This window comes from Penaeus monodon, chromosome 24 (genome assembly GCF_015228065.2).
Source record: "Penaeus monodon isolate SGIC_2016 chromosome 24, NSTDA_Pmon_1, whole genome shotgun sequence".
Taxonomy (NCBI): domain Eukaryota; kingdom Metazoa; phylum Arthropoda; class Malacostraca; order Decapoda; family Penaeidae; genus Penaeus; species Penaeus monodon.
This window is the reverse complement of record NC_051409.1, coordinates 16,059,109-16,059,831: the sequence shown is the minus strand read 5'-3', so window position 1 is coordinate 16,059,831 and position 723 is coordinate 16,059,109.

Below are 723 nucleotides of genomic sequence, written 5' to 3'. Positions count from 1 at the left end.
CTCACGTACAAGCAAGCGAGCAGAGAAATACATGCAAAACCGCATATTTTGATACACATAATTATTTGCTCACAAATTAGCATGCCAGTAAATGTAAATAAACAGCTACCCAGACTCACACTTAAAGAACCGTGAAAAAAGGACATGTACATACAAACCTTAATAAAAAGATCTTTAGGAAAGCAAACGCAAGAACACACGCACAGTCAGAGCCACACAAGAACATACACAAACACACAAATACTCACCATCTCGTAATTACACACGAGGTGAAAAAGACAAACATACTGACACATTTCTTACAGTGTCGTGTTGGGCGAGAGACGGTGTTACGTAAAGAAATATATATATATATTTTTTCTTCTTCTTTCCGAGTTGTTTTACTTTCATTTGCAGTTATTTTGTAAAGCGCGGAAGAGAGTGGAATCAAGAAGAAGATATCTGTGCCTCTGTCTCCATTTGCTGTACGTCTGTTTCTTCCGAACGAAAAAGTATACACATGTAAACACACGCACGTAGAAACACACACACAAAACAACAACAGCAACAACAAAAAACCCAACACAAAACACGAAACCAAACCAAAAACACACACCCCCAAAAAACCAAAAAACACACACAAAAACACCACACCCCCACACAAAAAAACACACCAAAAAACCACACACCCCCAAAAAACCACCAAACAACACCACACCACAACCAAAAACAACAACAACCACA